The following is a 20148-nucleotide window of genomic DNA, read 5'->3' on the forward strand; positions in this document are numbered from 1 at the left end:
AGGGCCTACTTGTCACTCAGTATACGAGACTGAAAACTAGGGGTGATTGAGCTTTTGCTACTGTGGCCGCCAGACTGTGGAATTCCCTTCCTCAGGACTTACGATCCGCTGATTCATTGATTACTTTTAAAAAACAGCTAAAAACACATCTTTTTAAAACTGCTTTTTGCTAACTTTGTTTGTTTTTTGTCTTTTTAATCTGTTATATCTTGTAAAGCACTTTGTGATCTCTATCTAGAAATGTGCTATATAAATGAAATTTTACTTTACTTACTTTACTTACTTACCACAGAGTCATAGAAGGTCTTCAGGAGTGGGCCCTTCACTCCGAAAGACCTGAGTCTCCACAGCAGGTACAGCCTGCTCTGCCTTTCCTGTAGAGGGCGTCTGAGTTATGAGTCCAGTCCAGTCTATTGTTCAGATGAACACCAAGGTACCTGTAGCTGTCCACAGCCTCAATGTCCATACCCTGGATGTTCAGTGGTTGCAGTGGAGAATGCTTGTGCCTGCGGAAGTCTACCACCAGTTCCTTGGTTTTACTGGCGTTGATCTGGAGGTAGTTCAGCTGGCACCAGTCCACAAAGTCTTGGGTCAGTCCTCTGTACTCCTTGTCGTCCCCATCAGTGATGAGGCCGACTATTGCAGAGTCATCAGAGAACTTCTGCAGGAAGCACTGGGTGGAGCTGTGGGAGAAGTCTGCAGTGTAGATGGTGAAGAGGAACGGAGCCAGAACCGTTCCCTGTGGGCCCCCGTACTGCAGACGACCCTGTCCAACACACAGCCCTGAGTCCTCACATACTGTGGTCGGTCAGTGAGGTAGTCCAGGATCCAGGTAGTGAGGTGATGGTCCACTCCAGAGTTCTCCAGCTTGTCCTTCAAGACCGTGGGAAGAATGGTGTTGAAGGCACTGGAGAAATCAAAGAACATGATTGTCACAGTGCTCCCAGCGGTCTCCAGGTGAGCGAGGGAACGATGTAGGAGGTGAATGAACTGAAATGATTCAGTTCATTTGCCCACCTCACATCCCCCCCAGGCAGAGAGTTCTGATGTTTGTGGCCCGAGATGGTTCTGAGGCCTCTCCAGACTTCGCCAACGTTTTTTGTTGAAGCTGGTTCTCCATCTTCTGCCTGTAGCTCTCCTTCCCATTCCTTATCAGTCCCCTCAGCAGGTCACATTTATAAAATCATTTGCTGCAGACTTACACCACAGTAGGTAACAAGTACACAGCTGGACGTTTAATGTTCCTTCCTGCTGCTTGTCCCTACTTTTACCTGAGAGTCCAAAACCAGCGTGAAGTTTAGGAAATAATGACACTTTTAAAAGAATATTTTTAATCATTATTGTCTCTTTTATGAAATGATGTTGAATTCTAGTTTATCAGTTTTCACGTATTTCATTCTTGAAGCCTATATGAAGGTAGGAGCTCTGAAATATTTGTATTTTATGATAACAGTGACGTTCTACATCACAGTCATTGCTACCAACACGTCTCTGATTGTGGTTATCTGTGTGAACAGAAGCTTACATGAACCTATGTACATGTTTCTGTGCAGCCTGTTTGTGTATTTTCAGATATATATAATTGTTTATAGAAATTTTCCATTAATTTAACCAGTTTATTATTTTCATATTGATTCTGACCTCTTTCATCTTTTAGTGACGTGAGATTCTAGTTTCCCAGCAGCCAAACGTGCCGATAACCGTCCAGGTTTATCTGCCAGCTCAAACAGCCTTAGCATAGAATATACTGGCCTCTGCTTTTTCAGTCACAAATTGATTCAGAGCTGATCTAGTGGCTTCTATTTTTTTCAGTACGTCAGGTGAAAAATGTATTTTGAGGGAGTGCTCTAGATCTGCTCATTTTTTTTCCAGGTCCATTTGATGTTTTAAAGATTCTTTCTTTTTCGCTATACTGTATGAAATTATAGCGCCACGTAAGTATGCCTTCATTGTCTCCCAAAGGACAAAAGGATTTGTGTTTATTATCATTTGTCCGTAAAAAAAGATCCACTTGTTCTTTTATATAACTCCGAAACATAGAATTATTTAAAAGTGATGGATTTAATCGCCAACTACGTAGAGTTGGGTGAGCTTCAGGAGGTGAAATATTTAAATGAACATCTGCAGAGAGTATACGCGTACCAGTATCACAAATACTAACTCTGTTGACCTCCCTCGAGACAAGGAAATAATCAATACGGGAAAAACTCTTATGTGGATTAGAATAAAAAGTATAATCTTTTTCACCTGGATGAAGAGTTCTCCAAACGTCTATCAGCTGCAAGTCAGAACACAGTCCCTTGATAGCTTCTTGCTTTTTGGATACTGAGCTGTTGGGTGGTGGATTTTGATCCATTTCTGGGTCTATGCTACAATTAAAATCTTCTGCCAGAACAGTAAATGTTGTCAAATTGACAGATATTTCTTTTATAAGTTCTGAGTAAAAATTTTCCAGATATACATTCGGAGCATAAATACAGCCTATCAGAACAGATTCCCCATATAAACGTCCTCTTCAACCTGAGCCTGAGGTTGGGAAGAGTCCCACAGCTCTGGAAAACCTCCTGTGTTGTACCAGTGCCAAAGACTTCACGCCCCAAGGACCTCAACAGCTACAGGCCGGTGGCTCTGACATCCCACCTGATGAAGACCCTGGAGCGGTTGGTCCTGGCTCAGCTTCGGCGCCTAATAAGCTCATCACTGGACCCACTTCAGTTTGCCTACCAGCCTGGCATTGGAGCGGATGATGCCGTCATTCACCTCCTACATCGTTCCCTCGCTCACCTGGAGACCGCTGGAAGCACTGTGAGAATCATGTTCTTTGATTTCTCCAGTGCCTTCAACACTATTCTTCCCTCGGTTCTGAAGGACAAGCTGGAGAACTCTGGAGTGGACCATCACCTCACTACCTGGATCCTGGACTACCTCACCGACCGACCACAGTATGTGAGGACTCAGGGCTGTGTGTCGGACAGGGTCGTCTGCAGTACGGGGGCCCCACAGGGAACGGTTCTGGCTCCGTTCCTCTTCACCATCTACACTGCAGACTTCTCCCACAATTCCACCCAGTGCTTCCTGCAGAAGTTCTCTGATGACTCTGCAATAGTCGGCCTCATCACTGATGGGGACGACAAGGAGTACAGAGGACTGACTCAAGACTTTGTGGACTGGTGCCAGCTGAACTACCTCCAGATCAACGCCAGTAAAACCAAGGAACTGGTGGTAGACTTCCGCAGGCACAAGCATTCTCCACTGCAACCACTGAACATCCAAGGTATGGACATTGAGGCTGTGGACAGCTACAGGTACCTTGGTGTTCATCTGAACAACAGACTGGACTGGACTCATAACTCAGACGCCCTCTACAGGAAAGGCAGAGCAGGCTGTACCTGCTGCGGAGACTCAGGTCGTTTGGGGTGGAGGGCCCACTCCTGAAGACCTTCTATGACTCTGTGGTGGCTTCTGCTATCTTTTATGGTGTGGTCTGCTGGGGCGGCAGCATCTCTGCTGGGGACAGGAAGAGACTGAACAGGGTGATCCGAAGGGCCAGCTCTGTTCTAGGATGCCCTCTGGACCCAGTGGAGGTGGTGAGTGACAGGAGAACGGCGGCTAAGCTGTCATCCCTGATGGACAACGTCTCCCACCCCATGCAGCAGACTGTGACAGCACTGAGCAGCTCCTTCAGTGGGAGACTGCGGCACCCACGGTGTGGGACGGAGAGATTTCACAGGTCTTTCCCCCCCACTGCTGTCAGACTCCACAACAAAGACTTTAACTGAACAAACACACACATCCACACATATGCAATAACACTAAGTGCAATAATCCTTTCTGGCATCGTTGTATTTTTACTCAGTTGTATATAGCATTCGTATTCTATTTTTATCTTATTGTATATTTATTCTATTTTATTCTACTGTATATAGTATATTATTTTATTCTATTCTGTACAGCTGTGTACTGTATTTATTCTTATTGTATTCTAATTTTTGCATCATAACTTTTGCACTGTCCACTTCCTGCTGTGACAAAACAAATTTCCCACGTGTGGGACTAATAAAGGTTATCTTATCTTATCTTATATTATGACAAATCTACCCTGATCAACTTTAATACACTTTGTAAGAACAAATGGGGTATTTTTATGAATTAAAATTGCAACCCCTCTCTTACTTGATGAAAAAGAAGAAAAGCACACCTGCCCCACCCATTCTCTCTTTAGTTTTAGGTGTTCCACATCTGAGAGGTGAGTTTCTTGCAGGAGAGCAATGTTAGTTTTCTCCTTCTTAAACCAGGTCAAAATCTTCTTACGTTTAATAACATTGTTTATCCCGTTAACATTCAGGGAAACATACTTTAGATCACTCATTGCAGGATCAGTTTACTTAGATTATGTATTGTGGTAGCGACAACAGAAGTATCAACCTTGTAGTTCAACTTATGAAACAGATTATGCTCAGATCTGCTCAAACACCAACAAATTATAGACAAAAATCTGGGTACTGAAAAATAATATTCCTGCAATAAACATTTATATCCCACATAACATTTCAAAAGGTGATTGTCTTTATTGTTATGATATGGTTGTACTCATCTACTATTACTATATGTTTAAGCCTCCATCTGACTCTGTGGGAGCATCATAAACAGTTTGTACTGTGATAACTACCCTACTGTACAGGTAGCTTGTTCTGGCACTGAAGTCATCTATCTATCTATCTACCTACATACACACATACATACATGTACACATCGCATGATTTTGTGTCTTTATGTCTTTAAGACATTCCTGCAGTTTAACTCATTGGTGTGTGTTATCTGGCTTCATGGACAGATAGAGCTGGGTGTCATCTGCATAGCAGTGAAAATTTATGCTATGTCTTCTAATGATACTGCCTAAGGGAAGCATGTATAATGTAAACAGAATTGGTCCTAGCACTGAACCCTGTGGAACTCCATAATTAACCTCAGTGTGTGAAGAGGACTCTCCATTTACATGCACAAACTGGAGTCTATTAGATAGATATGATACAAACCACTGCAGTGCAGTACCTGTAATACCTACAGCATGTTCTAATCGCTCTAATAGGATATTATGGTCGACAGTATCGAACGCTGCACTGAGGTCTAGCAGGACAAGCACAGAGATGAGTCCACTGTCAGAGGCCATAAGAAGATCATTTGTAACCTTCACTAAAGCTGTTTCTGTGCTGTGATGAGCTCTGAAACCTGACTGAAACTCTTCAAATAAACCTCTGCAGATGATCTGTTAGCTGTTTGACAACTACTCTTTCAAGGATGTTTGATATAAAGGAAGGTTGGAGATTGGCCTATAATTAGCTAAGACTGCTGGGTCTAGAGATGCTTTTTGAGTGTAGGAGCCATAATTGAATGTATTGAATTTTGATGATCACTGGGCTTTTATTTGTTTGGTTGTTATGGGAGTCACGTGGGTGCTAGCGGTGACATAAATGGGCGTTGTCAGTCTGTCATTCACGAAATGTCTGAATCGGGATCCGATGACATTACTCTGTAAACTCTCAAAGCACTTTAATTAAACGAGCAAACAATTCCATCTCTCGCATTATTGCGTAACTTTGACAGTGCGTCAGGCAAATAGGCAGGCTTCATCCCCGGCCTCTAGCGACTGTGGAAGTCGCTACATTGAGTAAAGGTTTAACTACAGCCAGCTTGAAGGCCTGTGGTACATAGCCGATCATTAGAGATAGGTTGATCATATTTAAGATCGAAGAATTAATTAATGGCAGGACTTCTTTGAGCAGTTTTGTAGGAATGGGGTCTAAAAGACACGTTGATGGTTTGGAGGAAGTAATTATTGAAGCTAACTCAGAAAGATCAATTGGAGAAAAAGAGTCTAAATGAACATCAATGGTACTAAGAGTAGCTTTTTTCTCTAATGGTTTGCACTTCTTACACTGTACGGTAATACTTTTAATAACGATGCTTTTTTTAATCCTTGAAGAAATCCTATATTTGTATGTGTGTTTTTTTTCTGACAGAAAATTTTAATGTAGAAACAAATAGGCACACACTGTCCTTTTATTTTATCATTTAAATATCAAAATTCATCTTTTGGTTCAAACACTGTATTTTTAAAACTCCACACAGGATTATCGCAGTTTTCTAGTTTACCTTCACATCATATTTTAATATCAGAATAGTAACAGACATCTATTACAGTAAAGTGTGTGCTGTACTGATGGCTTGGCCTGACATGCGTTAATGATGCTCTTATGGGAACTATTATGGGAAATATAAAGCAGCAGATGTTGCTGAAGCCTCAGTGCAGAAATCGGCTGCAGAAACAAGTTCAGAGTACTGGAGGCAGAAATGAGAGTAAATGTTGGACTATTTCTGCTCGTGAGTGTTTCACTTTAACCTGAACATTTTAAACCCAGCAAAGCAGCATTTGTCAGAAGAATGAGTGTGTGATGAGACATGAGAAGCAAACCTGTTTCTAGTTTTCAAACATTTGCTTTTTCACTTAAAGCAAGAACAATGGTGAACTCAACTGTGCCTTACTTTATCCTCAGCACATATATAAATGTAGGAAGTTTGAAATACTTGTTCTTTGTGTTAATTGCGCTGTTATACTTTAGTATAGTTTTTGTGAACACGTCTCTGATTGTGGTTATCTGTGTGAACAGAAGCTTACATGAACCTATGTACATGTTTCTGTGCAGCCTGTTTGTGAATGAGCTGTATGGTAGTGCAGGGCTGTTTCCATTCCTCCTGCTTCAGATCCTCTCTGATGTTCACACTGTTTCTGCTCCTCTCTGCTTCCTGCAGATCTTCTGTCTCTACACGTATGGACACGTAGAGTTTTGTAATTTAGCCGTCATGTCTTATGACCGATATCTCGCTGTCTGTTATCCCCTGCACTACAAATCACATATGACGGATAACAAAGTAGTTATCTTCATTGTTGTCATATGGTTGTACTCTTTTGTGAAATTCACGATCACGTTGTGTTTAACCCTCCGTCTGACGTGGTGTGGGAAAATCATAAATGGGCTGTATTGCCATAACTACCTAGTTGTAAAGTTGGCATGTTCAGACACCAACCTGAATAATCTTTTTGGGCTTTTTGGTATTGTCATCACTGTTTTAGTTCCTCTGCTTCCAATCTTCTACTCCTACATGAAAATACTCAAAGTGTGTTTTTCTGGGTCCAGACAGATGAGACGTAAAGCCGTCAGTACCTGTGCGCCTCACCTGGCCTCCCTCCTAAACTTTTCTTTTGGGTGTTTATTTGAAATACTCCAGAGCAGGTTTGATACGACCAGTGTACCCAGTGCTCTGCGAATCTTTCTGTCTCTGTATTTCCTCATCATTCAACCGCTTTTAAATCCGATCATGTATGGGACACAAATGTCTAAAATAAGACATGTGCTGTGCTATAAAATGTCGCTGTGATTCTTACACATGTAGGATGTTTAAATTCAAGTTTGAAGTCCTAAACTTTTCTTTTGGATGTTTGGAAAAACTTCTGAGCAGACTTCACACGACAAGTGCATCCAGTGTGTTTTGAATCACTCTGTACTTCTGATCATGTATACAAATGCCCAGCATCTAAAAACAATATGATCAAGTCTCCTTCCTCTAAAATATAAGCCATCCGTCTAGCTGTGATTTTTCATATATGTGTAAGATGTTCAGTATAATACATAACCACGCCACTGTCATATCAGTTTCATGTTAATAAAGTTTTTTTAATCTTGATGTTAAAGAGTTGTTTTTATGAAGTGAACTGATATAAACCTCACAAAAAGACAAGCATTAGGTAAAAACGTAAGCCAGAGAGAAATCCTTTCTGTTGTAGTTGCTGTCACTGAATTATGGTAAAACAAAAATAGATAAATCAGAACAACAGAAATAAACACTGTTTGAAAAAGATTACTTTGCTGTGGTTATCTTAATTAAACACTTTGCTAAAATATCACACGTGGCTTCCTTTTTTGTCCTTCCCACGAGCTGGGACTTTGTTGAAGTGGTCATTTCTGGTTTCATTTGTTAGGCTATCCCCTCTCTGTGCCTTCTCCAATTTTGGTGATTAAACACTGTCAGGTGCAGGTGTAGCTCAGTTGGATGAGCTTGTAGTCATAAATCACATGACTGGCAGCGGCTGTTCGGGGTTTGAGTACGACCCATGGCTCGTTTTTAGAAAAAGATTTTTGAACTCAATTTCCATCTGGGATTAATAAAGTTTCTCTGATTCTGATTGCTGGACACCCAAACAAAACATGCAATAAGAGGCTCTAATGTCAGCGTCCTGTTAATGTTGGTGGCGTCAGTTACACAATGGACCCAGAGCCAGCAGTGCACGGGCAGGAATGCATTTCTTACTTGGAAAATCCGACAACAATTCATAATAAAAATGGGAAACTTCATTATCTTCAATGTACTATTGCTGTGTCATCTTTATTACTATTAATGAAGGATATTCAGCACCGAGCTAACAATGTTAGCTGGCGTTAGCTGAGGTTAGTTCATTCAATTCAATTCAATTTTATTAATACAGCGCCAAATCCCAAACACCGCCGCCTCAAGGTCCTTTATATTGGTAAAAGGTAAATGGCCTGTATTTGTATAGCGCTTTACACTACATCCAGTCACACACACATTCACACACTGGTGATGGCAGCTACATTGTAGCCACAGCCACCCTGGGGCGCACTGACAGAGGCGAGGCTGCTGGACACTGGCGCCACCGGGCCCTCTGACCACCACCAGTAGGCAACGGGTGAAGTGTCTTGCCCAAGGACACATTGACCGCGACATGCAGAACCAGGATTCAAACCAGCAACCTTCCGATTACAAGACAAACTGCCAACTCTTAAGCCACGATCACCAATTACTCTTGTTCTCTTCTGCTTGTTTTCTTTTTTCTTTCTCAGCAGGTGATCCAGGTGATTGATAAATGCATTTTCTTTCTTTTTTTTTCTTTTTCTGCTCATTCTGTTGGTTTTTGGTTTTTGCCCTTCTCCCCCGTCCCTCTTCTCAGCTGTTTCTCTTTCCCTCTTTCTTTCCCCCAGTCAAGTCTGTCCCGTATTCAGTAAGTGAAAATAAAATAAACAATAAAAGGTGAATTAAATGGACCATTACGGCAAGGCTGGGATGGTCAGTTTGGTAAAGTAAATCCGTTGGGCATCTTTCTTTGCCTTTAGACAACAATTCTGATGCAAAAGAGCCAAACGGGACAGGCCAAAAAAAAAAAGAAAAAAAAAAGAATGTTTTCATTAATCAAGTTCGTGATTAAAGGTGAGCCTTTGTTAAGGTTGTTTAGGTCCTAAAAATAAATCTAAAGACAGAGGCAAGCAAAGCCCACAATCCAAAAGAAACAGAGAAGACTAAGAATTCCAGGAATAATGAAGGTAGTCACAATCAAGTTAATTACAAATCGGGAACACAAGAGAGGCAGGAATAATATAATGAATATAAATCAGAATCCAGAGAACCAGAATTGGAGATAAAATATCTGAATTTCAGGAGTGAGACCATGCCTCCAAACAAGTGCCTTCCGGTTCTTATCTATATGATCCCCCTAGGAAGCTGTTCGTTCTCCCACGTACACCTTTTGAGAAGGTTTTTAACACAGCTTATCTCACAAGAGTAACATTATTTGGTAAATGGTAAATGGCCTGTATTTATATAGCGCTTTTCTAGTCCCTAAGGACCCCAAAGCGCTTTACATATCCAGTCATCCACCCTTCCATTTGCTTTGCTCAGCTCTGCTTCATTGCATCCCTTTCAGGCAGTCCAAGAATATCGAACACAATGAATGTCATTGCGGTGCTTCAGGGAGTGCTGAATGCTGCAGACCATCGAGGGAAACTTTCGAGCAGTTTTCTCGCCGCACAACAATCCAGTCTGCTTCGTTGATCCATCTAGTCATCTCCTTTCTGCTAAATCCATTTATGAAGTAACTCCAGCTGCTCACCACCTCCACGAAATTCAGCAAGATCAATCACCAGCAAAGCTCACAGCTCCACTCACATTGCTCGGAAACAGGCCCACTGGCCGGGCCAGTTAGCCAAAAAGCCAACGGATGCCAACACAGGACCCAGAAGCCACGCTGTACCCACGCTTACGTAAGGTCTCCAGAGTAGCTCGGTTTCAACTGCTTCTTAACCTACTTAACCAAATGTAAATCCAAAGTCTTCTTCATGCAGAAGCAAATGAAAGCTCCAATTGAAAGAGCTACTGCGTACTTTTTAGCTCCACCCACTCGTCAGTGCCAGGTAGCAGGGACAAGCTCAGTTCTGTGCACCTGCCTCCTAGCTTTTCCACCACCATCCAATGCTTGAAGATGATCCTGATATCACAAATGGTAAAAATGATTCCTTTGAGATGCTCTAATGTCTTCTGAGTGTTTTGCACAACTTCATTCAAAACACTGAAGTTATAGTGAAACAGAATCAGCGGAGAGGTCAGGTGACTAGTTAAATGGCGTGTTGAGACCAAATGTAAAGGCAAGTTTTCTTTCACGGCGCCATCCATCTTCATCCGCTTTATCCGAGACCAGGTCGCGGGGACAGCAGCCTAAGCAAAGAGGCCCAGACCTCTCTCTCCCCAGCCACCTCCTCCAGCTTATCCGGGGGAACACCAAGGCGTTCCCAGGCCAGCCGAGAGATATAATCTCTCCAGCGTGTCCTGGGTCTGCCCCGGGGCCTCCTCCCGGTGGGACATGCCTGGAACACCTCACCCAGGAGGCGCCCAGGGGGCATCCTTGTCAGATGCCCGAACCACCTCAGCTGGCTCCTTTCGATGTGGAGCAGCAGCTGCTCTACTCTGAGCCCCTCCCGGATGGCTGACCTTCTCACCCTATCTCTAAGGGAGAGGCCAGCCACCCTTCGGAGGAAGCTCATTTCCGCCGCTTGTATCCGCGATCTCGTTCTTTCGGTCACTACCCACAGCTCGTGGCCATAGGTGAGGGTAGGGACGTAGATCGACCGGCAAATTGAGAGCTTCGCTTTTACACTCAGCTCCCTCTTCACCACGATGGACCGGTGCAGCATCCACATTACTGCAGCTGCAGCCCCAATCCGTCTGTCGATCTCCGGCTCCCTTTCATGGCGCCATTTCGAATAAAGTCTATACAATAAATATTCAAATGTCGTGATGTAAACACCTTCAGTGACTTGTGTGAATTCATTTTTGTTCCTTCATAAATGAGTACAGCTGATTGTTTGACTTTTCCTAGTCTCACATGTGTTTGATCTAATTATTTATTGAATTGTAGTTTACACATTGATTTCTTGTGATCATATGAAGTCTCTGAGGAGGTGAATTGAGCACTCATAGCTTAAAAGATTGGGCGACCTGATAATTTTTCCACCTGTGTTTTCATGAAGGATTTTTTTTCTGACCCTTGGGGCATTCTTTCAGTCATGAGGTCAGTGTGCCACAGTGGGCGTGTTTTCAGAACAGAGTTTGTGAAGAAGCAGAAGCAGAACTTTAGCTCAGTGGGGAGTGATTCAGGGGTCTGAGTACAATGTCATAACCCACGTTGCCTAAGCACTCTGTTGAATGGTAAGCGCTGGACATTTACCATGATGGATTATCATCAGTGAAATTCTTCCCCAACTGTTTCATGTCTGTTGCTTTGTTGGAGTTTCACTGTTTTGAAAACCTGTGGTTATATGATGTGATGATAAATAATATGGATCCTGCAAACAGTATTACCTTTGTTTTTTGAATGGAGAGGAGGATGACGGTAAACTCATCTCAGAGTTCATTCTTGGTGTTCAGTGCCTATTTTGACAGCGGGCATTTGAAATATTTATTTTTTGTGATCGTTATGTCTTTATATTTTTTAATCATTACTGCCAATGTCCTGCTGATTGTGGTTATCTGTGTGAACAGAAGCTTACATGAACCTATGTACATGTTTCTGTGCAGCCTGTTTGTGAATGAGCTGTATGGTAGTACAGGGCTGTTTCCGTTCCTCCTGCTTCAGATCCTCTCTGATGTTCACACTGTTTCTGCTCCTCTCTGCTTCCTGCAGATCTTCTGTGTGCACACATATGGAACTGCAGAGCTTGCTAACTTAGCCGTCATGTCTTATGACAGATATCTTGCAATATGTTTTCCTCTTCAATATCACACACGAATGAGTCCATGCAAGGTATCCATGCTCATTGTTCTAACGTGGTTTTCCTCATTTCTTGTAATCACTGTTTTGATTTCTCTGAGTGCTCCTCTGCAGCTGTGTGGGAACATCATTAACAAAGTGTACTGTGACAACTACTCCATTGTTAAACTGGCCTGTTCTGACACCACAGTCAATAACATCTATGGACTCATTTCCACTCCTCTCGTTATCCTATGCCCTGTATCTCTGATTCTCTACACCTACATGAGGATCCTTAAAATCTGTTTTTCTGGATCCAAACAGACCCGACAGAAAGCCGTCAGCACCTGCACGCCTCACCTCGCTTCTCTGCTCAACTTCTCTTTCGGCTGCTTTTTTGAAATTCTGCAGAGCAGGTTTAACATGAACAGTGTACCCAGCATGCTGAGGATATTTTTATCATTATACTTTCTAACATGTCAACCTGTATTCAACCCTTTAATGTATGGACTGACCCTGTCCAAAATCTCTCTCACCTGCAAAAAACTACTCTGTGCTGACATGTAACACCCTGTTATTATATCCGTGCTAATAGTAAAACTAACTGCAGCAAATCTTGATGTATGAACAGATTTCATGAACTGAACACAGTAAAACCTTTGATGTCTTCATAGTTAAAAAATGAAACAAAACAAAAACAGGCAAAATTCTGCAGGTGCGCTACAAATAAGGGTTTTAATATGTGGTACAGTAACTCTGGTAATCTGTTTCATTTTGAACTGTTACAGTGAGTGATGTTTAGTGGTGCAAAGGATCAAAAGTCTCATAGTTTGGATTGGATCACGTTTTTTTCGTCACTGATCGGATCAATTTTCAGATCAGCAGAAAAAAAAAGAAGACAAAAATGTAATTCGCCATTTTCTTATTTAAGTATTTTTTGCCTATTAAAAAACATTCAACTCAAGACTCATTTCACGCAATTATATAAAAACAAATTAAGATGCAATATAGGGCAGTACAGGGCTTTGTATCTACCACTCCGCTGTGATATAATGAGTGGACGCGCGACGGGATGCCATAGCGTGGCTCAAGCACGTTCATCATAGTTTAAACTAGTGCTGTCAGCGTAAATCTTGTTAAAATGACATTAATGCCATAACTGCATTAACATGGCAGATCTGCGTTAACTAGTTACCGCGGATCGCCCCGTGCGTGGGGCTGCACGGCGTCAATGCATCAACTAACACGTTGACTAGTTTAAACCCCTTCTTTTGCAAAACAGAATACGGTCTCCCGTCTGCAACTAAACACCCCAATAGCTTTTGTAATAGCTGTAGCCCAGTCGGATTTGGCAACGAAGGGCTGCTTAAATACCGCAAACTCCTCTGCTCCTCCACTTGGACTGCTAGCGCTGGCCATAGCTATCGCTTGACAGACTGACCACGTGCACCATACACATATTTTATCCTTCCTTTTCGAATATTCGTGTTGTGATATTTTGATACCATGGTAGCATTTACAGGATAATGTTTTGTGGTGATGTTGTGCAGAGAAACTGTTACTCAATAAGGCCCATTTACTAGTTGTTTTTCTCTTTCTCTGTGACCCAAGAATTAATGTGTAGGACTCACGAGCTGGTACCCCAAGGTCGAAAACACCACAGAGACGAGACCACTTCCTTACTCCCATCCTCCCTTTTTCTTTATCTCCTGGAAAAGGCTCGTTAAAGGCTAGGTGGTTTGTTTCAGAATTCACTAATGAAAGAACTCTGTATTCTATGTCTAGGAGTGTATTTTGCTGGGATGATCATAAATTGTAGCTGAACTGATAAACTACACAAGGGATACTTTGCTCAGAAGGCAGGAAGACGTTTCCTTATTTAGTCTGTACCGGTTTGAACTGGGAAAGCTGACACACGAACCTTTTTTTTCTCTATATAAACTGCTGTGTACCAAATAAACCTTTGAGTTGATTCTGGGAAAGCAATCTGAACAGTCTCTGTATCACTTTGTTCTCCTAACTGCTCCCGATATCGTAACTAACCCAGCTGAACGGCATACCTGAGTGTTACTTTGAATAATTAGGAGTCTTATAAGGAAAGGACAAAACTCTGCTTATCGCTCATGCCTTGGAGGAAACCGGGGACGGAAATTTCCTTCAATTTTGGTGTCAGAAGTGGGATCCGCTGACAAAGGTAAATACACGTCTTTAATATTTATATGAGACCGTATTATGCCTCTCTCAGTGATCGATCCATAAAGAAACGGGATATGCTGACGAAGTTTCACTTAGTGATCCAGAGAGATACACTGACGACTTCCTCAGTCCCCGAATAAAGTAAATTAACCCTTGTGTGGTGTTGGTGGACCCGCTCAGAAAGACACAGGAAGTTGCCTGTTGTTTTGCGAGAAGTTGCTCATTAAGTGAGAAGTTGCTCACCAAAAAGTGACACAGGAAGTTGCCTGTTGTCTTGAATATTTTAATTTTGTTAAAAAAAAAAAAAAAAAACGAAAGAAAAGAAAACTGAACACGGGTCTCACAGACCCGATTACCATACAAGGGTTAAAAGCAGTAAATTAAAAGCAGAAAGACACAGGAAGTTGCCTGTTGTTTTGCGAGAAGTTGCTCGTTAAGCGAGAAGTTGCTCGTTAAGTGAGAGTTGCTCACCCAAACAAAAAATTGCTAGCAATAAATTTAAAGTAACCTCAGCTGTGCCGCAGCGAAATACTAACATAAATCCTTCAAGCGTGTAAACCCCTCTGGAAATCACTGAACATGGGTCAGAATAATTCAAAGACCACAGACAGGTCCGATAAAAAATCAAAATTACCTGTAAAACCAAAAAAAATTAAATTTAAAGTCTCAAACAACAGCTCAGTACGACTCCCATTTCCGGTTACGTGTAACCCACGTCCACGAATCGGTGAAGACGTCCATGATTACGTATCCAGAACATGCGGAAGTGCTTATGTGACTGACTTTGTTTACAACTTACGGACTGTAAGTTCAATGCATTCTAATTTATTTCTGGAGCCTTATCCCGAACGATTATCGCCAGAAAACAGGTCAGTAGAAATGTTGAATATCATTTGTGATAAGAAAAGTAGTCTGCTTAAAAAGTCCTGTAGAAAATATATGATAGAATGCCGCGACGTGATGCATCAAATGTTACCGCTATGGACAAAAGGACCGGAACCAGGTGAAGATGCTTTAACATCAAATAAAACTAGTGCAGGCTCCAGCATAGAAAATAAATCTACCGCGGGAAAAGCTAGTCTTGCATGCTCAGCCATTCAGCCTACAGCCCCACCGCCTTACGAAGATGAGACCGAATTAATAGTTGCTGCAGCAGCCGCATGCAAACAACGTCAGCGCTTTGATCCAACCAGCTCAAAAGACAGTGACAAAAAACCTGAATCACATGCAACGGGTCTCAGCCACCTAATTGAACAAAATCAGGAAAAACAATATATACGCCGCGAGGAAGAATTAGCAGAACATAGAAAGAGAGAAAAACTTTTGAAAGAAGAATGTGAGGAACTTATGAAAAACAATTTAGACGTCTATGAAGAAAAACTTTTGCATCAGGCAGTGTCCACAATAGACACCCACATGAAACGCCACGATATCGTAGCTAGAGGTTTAGAGGTAGCTAAAGAAATACCTGTTACCCGAACTTTAATAAAGACTTATCTAAAAGGAAAAAAGGAAAAACAAAGCCGGAATGACAAAGGTCCTCACGCCAACACTCGCGGTAGTAAACAAACAGAACCAAAATCTAGTGACGTCAATGACACTTACCCCTTTATGATAATAGGAGATCAATGTTGTATTCAGCCCCCTAAAATCTCAGAATTAGTGACAACTATTAAAGAGCTTCCCGATCCTCTTAAAAATCCTACAGCCTTTGTCTCTGCACTACAGAGAAGTACCAGATATCACCATTTGGGTGGTCCGGATTACAGGTACATATTGTGTCAATGCATTCCTGGAGTAACCGAGTCACAACTCATAAGAGAGATAGGTGAATTAGACCCAAAGCATGATAAAGCATCCACAACTGCAGAGTTTTTGTGGGTAAATAATGACAAAGTCGCCGATTTCTTTAAGAATCTAAAGAAATTCCTGCTAACAATGTCCAGAGACAAAATTGACTTAAATGCAGTAACTATGTGTAAACAGAAGCCTGATGAATCTATCCTAGTATTCATAAAATGCTTTATGCACTGTTGGACTAATGAGGCATGCATGCCAGAGGATGGTAATGATCAGATTTTCATAACCACCTTTTTGAACAATATCCACCCTGAATGCTCTCAGTTGCTAAAAGTGACAGCTACTGATAATCTCTACGAATTGAGTAAAGATGCTTTCTTAAAGCTTGTACAACTGAAGGCCAGTGCAGACCTTTTTCCTACTATCACAAAAGCTAACAGTGTTAAGATGATGTTGAATTTTGATGTTCAAGGCTCAGAGGAAAGTGAGAAATTAATGTATGCAGGATTACCCGCTCCAGCACAGCAAGGAAGTTTCAGAGGACGGAAGGATAAGAGTAGAGATGTTTGTTTTTGCTGTGGAAAGGTAGGACACTGGTCCAGAGAATGTCGCTTTGCAGCCACCAACAGGGCACACACGCCTCGACCACAGAACGCAGTACAAGTTCCCGCCACTAGGCGTCAGCAGAGCTCTTCCAGTCAAGGTAACTGGCAACCACAAGAAACATGCAATAATGGCCCCACATCTAGGCTGCAGCCTTACAACCCACATTATAACCCACAAGGCAGACAAGCTAGAGGTGCAAATTTAGCTCAGTTTTCCAGTAACCGCAGACACCCAGAGCATGAATCAGAATGGGAAAGGGTGCGTTACAATTCTCACCATGATCTTTTCCCATCACCTGATAATCCCCGGCTGGATCGCCACTAGGGAGGCCCAGGTGAGGATGAGGGACAGCAGTGTGAAGCACTACACACGATGCTGCATCTGCAGCTGTCCCCTAACACAGAACATTTGCCCATGCTACAAGTAGAAATAGATGGTAAGAAATACCCATTTTTAGTGGATAGTGGAGCCACTAAAAGTTCACTGTCTGGGAAATTCTATAATGGGCCTGTGTCCTCTGTGTGCATCAACACTATGGGAATTAATGGAACTGTAGTGCAATGCCCTAAAACTCATTCTCTAAAGACACGTTGGGGCCCAAAACCAGATGAAATCACATATCATCCATTTGTAATTATTCCAAATTCGCCTGTGAATTTATTAGGCAGGGATTTAATGGCAAAAATGAATTTGTGTATTTCATTTAACACAAAGGGTGAAATGTTTGCTGATACTGATAACAGCTATGTTTTCTCTGCCTTATGTACCATGGAGAAAGAACAGCCTCTGTGTCAGCTGGACGGCTCAGCAGAGAATGAACTCAACACCTTTTTGTCCGGTATTCCACGACACACACTGTGCCAAAGACGTGTTCAAAAACCACTGCCAGGTAATCCCATATCTGGGAGCCACACTTTTGTCTCTCTCACACTTTTCAATAACATGATAACTGCTCACACAAGTGAAGGTCAAACAGTGATTTTGTCACATAACTCAGACATAGGTTATGACATAACTACACCATGTCGTCACATAGATCTAACCTATCCTATCCACTGTACTATTTCTGCACTTACGTTGCCAGCTGAATACCAGAATATGACATTGTGGTCTAAAGGTGAGAATGATGTAGGATTTATTGACTGCATACCTTATCACGCACAGCTAAAAAACAACAAGCCAGTATATGTCAAGCAATATCCCATTTCTGTCGAAAAAGCCTCAGCCCTAGATGTCATCATAGGAGATTTATTGACTACAGGAGTGATAAAGCCTACAGTATCTCCATATAATACTCCTGTCAATCCTGTGCCAAAGCCTAACAAACCTGGCGTATGGCGTTTTACACAAGACTTAAGACAAATTAATGCAGTCATTATCCCTTTGCCACCTCTGGTTCCGGATGTCCCCAGCATATTGACATGTATTCCATCCACAGCCACACATTTTACCGTGGTGGATTTATGCTCTGCCTTTTTCTCAGTACCTGTGCATGAAGACACACAGCCGTTATTTGCATTCACACATAGAAATAAGCAGTACACTTGGACTCGTCTGCCTCAAGGCATGGTAGACAGCCCTGCTGCTTTCTCAATGGTGATCCGTGCTACCCTGGACAGCTTCACTCCTCCTGAGGGCTGTACTCTGATCCAGTATGTGGACGATCTCCTCCTCTGTGCTCCGAGTGAGGAATTGTGTCAAACTGCTACACACATGCTTCTCCAGCACCTCCAACAGACTGGCCACAAAGCATCAGCAAAGAAAATGCAGTACTGTCAGACTTCTGTTCAATATTTGGGATTTACACTGTCTCACGGAAAACGTTCCATGACTACAGACAGGGTCAAAGCTGTGACCTCCGTCCCTCGGCCTACTACACAGAAGGAAATGCTGTCCTTCTTAGGCATGGTGAACTATTGCAGACAGTGGATACCAGACTGTTCTTTTCATGACCACATTCTGCGTGAATGCTGCAAAAAAGACAAGCTTCCTCGAATACTGTGGTCAACAGAAATGACTGCCTCTTTCAATGCATTGAAGGGAGCGCTGACCTCCGCCCCTTGTTTGGGTCTGCCTGACTACCACTTACCTTTCCATCTGTACGTCACAGAGAACGGCACGACCTGCACAGGTGTACTGGCCCAAGAGCATGGCAGTGGCTACCGTCCAGTAGCCTTCTATTCAAAGGTATTGCCAGCAGTAGTTCAGGGGATGCCGGCCTGCCTGAGAGCAGTAGCAGCTTGCTCTATCATGATAAGGGACTGTGAGAAGCTCACACTCTCACATGACACTATTCTACACACCAATCACCAGGTCACGACCATTCTAGCAAACATAACTACACAACACATGACCGCACAACGTCGCTCAGGTTATGAAGCTACACTGACCTCCACAGCAAACCTCACCATAAAAGCGAGCAGCACACCCAATTCGCCAGCACATTTATTGATCCATATGCTGTGTTCTTCTGACCGACAGGATGGCTCAGACAGGCTTGATGTTCATGACTGCATGACACGTATACAGGAATCCACAGCACCACGTCCAGATTTAGAACAAACGCCTATCCCAGACTCAGCCACGGTTTATGTGGACGGGTCCTGTTCAAGGCCGAATGACAACTCATTTCTTTGTGGCTATTCAGTGGTGACATTGCCTGACATCATACTAGAGGCTCACTCATTACCATTTCACTCAGCACAAAAAGCAGAGCTCATGGCTTTAATACGCGCCTGTGAGCTACATGTGGATAGACGTGTGACAATTTACACAGACAGACGCTATGCGTTTGGCGTCGTACATGACTTTGGCACATTGTGGAGACAAAGAGGATTTAGATCTGCTGATGGAAAACCGATTGCTAATTCTGATCTTGTGCAGAGACTTTTGCAGGCTATACAGCTGCCATCGGCCGTTGCAGTTGTAAAAACGAAAGGACACAGTACAGCTGACACAGACGACGCAACAGGTAATGCTCTAGCAGACGTGACAGCCAAAGCTGCAGCTGCATCACAGCTCCCACCTCCACAGGAAGTATTATCTGTGCCCCTACAGCTGCCACTTGTTACACTCCCAGACTATTTAGAAACAAATGTTGATTTAAAATTCATACAAGAGCAAGCATCTGCATGTGATTACACCTATTGGGAGAATAATGACTGTACCTTAGATGACAGAGATGGCCTATATAAAAACCTTGAGGGTTTGATTGCCCTCCCATCTTCCCTGCTGCCAGTCCTTGTCCGACATTTTCACGGTGTGAGTCATGTCGGACAAAGAGGGGTAATAGGGGCAATAAAATCAAGATTTGTAATTGAGAAAACATTGCATGCAGTAAAAAGCATATTAGCAACCTGTCTAACATGTGCACGAACTAATGTAGGAAAACCAAAAGCGAAACATCAGCATTTACCACAACCAGATTTTCCATTTCATACATTACAAATTGA

General features: G+C 42.6%; 1 protein-coding gene, 1 long non-coding RNA gene and 1 pseudogene across 3 annotated transcripts in view; 2 read left to right on the forward strand and 1 right to left on the reverse strand.

The window, feature by feature from the left end:
* The window catches only part of LOC309686934 (olfactory receptor 6E1-like), a gene marked incomplete at both ends in the record, with an annotated part of 152373 nt that overhangs the window by 114187 nt on the left and 18038 nt on the right, over nucleotides 1-20148 (reverse strand). The window lies entirely within an intron of this gene.
* Nucleotides 893-12661, forward strand: LOC309721092 (olfactory receptor 52D1-like; annotated as a pseudogene). The gene is made up of 4 exons: nucleotides 893-957; nucleotides 6621-6847; nucleotides 12060-12148; nucleotides 12230-12661. The product of its transcript is annotated as an olfactory receptor 52D1-like (transcript).
* On the forward strand, nucleotides 15511-20021 carry LOC309687443. The gene is made up of 2 exons (XR_014270769.1): nucleotides 15511-17585; nucleotides 19582-20021. It is a non-coding gene; the product is annotated as an uncharacterized lncRNA (long non-coding RNA).

This window comes from Aulonocara stuartgranti (genome assembly GCF_965226115.1).
Source record: "Aulonocara stuartgranti genome assembly, chromosome: 14".
NCBI classification, from domain to species: domain Eukaryota; kingdom Metazoa; phylum Chordata; class Actinopteri; order Cichliformes; family Cichlidae; genus Aulonocara; species Aulonocara stuartgranti.